The following is a 791-nucleotide window of genomic DNA, read 5'->3' as shown; positions in this document are numbered from 1 at the left end:
ATGAACCTTGAGGACATTATGCTGAGTGAAATTAGTCAGTCACAAAAAGAGAAATACTGCATGGGACCACTACTGTAAAAGACTAAGAAAAAGAAATTATACTAAAGGGGGGTAGGGAGGAAGTCTTTTTTCGTTGCTGGGAAGTGGGTGATGGATGGGGGGAAAGGGGGAGGGTGGTGTGCAGGGCGGGGATTGGACTCAGGAGAGTTTGGAAGCGAGGGAGGGGGGCAATTTACAGGGAGGGAGAGGGAAGTGGAGACACGGGGCAGATGGGAGAACAATTGGGCATGTTTGAATGGGCAAAATGGAACAGAGATTTAGGACAATATATGCACAGCCTTGGAACTGCAGGGTTCTGAGATACAGAGATTGAGTCATGGTTGTAATGGGGAGGGGGGGAATAGTGTCAAGATGCTAGGTTGTTTTTTCAATCATGGTTTTCCTTGCATTATAATATAGAGTAGACACTGGAGGGAGAGAGAAAGGAATAGTCAGAAACACCACACTAGAAGGCTTGTAAGTCCATCTTCCGCCTATAACTGATTGGAATACCTAAAATGGGGCTACAGCATACCCAGTGAACAAGGCTTCCTGCGGAGCCTTTGCAATACATAAAATTATAGGTAGAAACCAAAACCACATCCAGATCACCAGAGATGAGAAATCCCCACTTGAAAGGACAAGCTGACCAGCCTGGAGCAGTGAGAAGAACAAAAGATACGTCTGGAATGAAAGACCTACAGGAAAAATACGAAACAATGGAGGCATATGGACGGTTACTACAGGAACAA

This window comes from Chrysochloris asiatica, unplaced genomic scaffold (assembly GCF_000296735.1).
Source record: "Chrysochloris asiatica unplaced genomic scaffold, ChrAsi1.0 scaffold00053, whole genome shotgun sequence".
Taxonomy (NCBI): Eukaryota; Metazoa; Chordata; class Mammalia; order Afrosoricida; family Chrysochloridae; genus Chrysochloris; species Chrysochloris asiatica.
Note: the sequence above shows the minus strand (reverse complement) of the source record.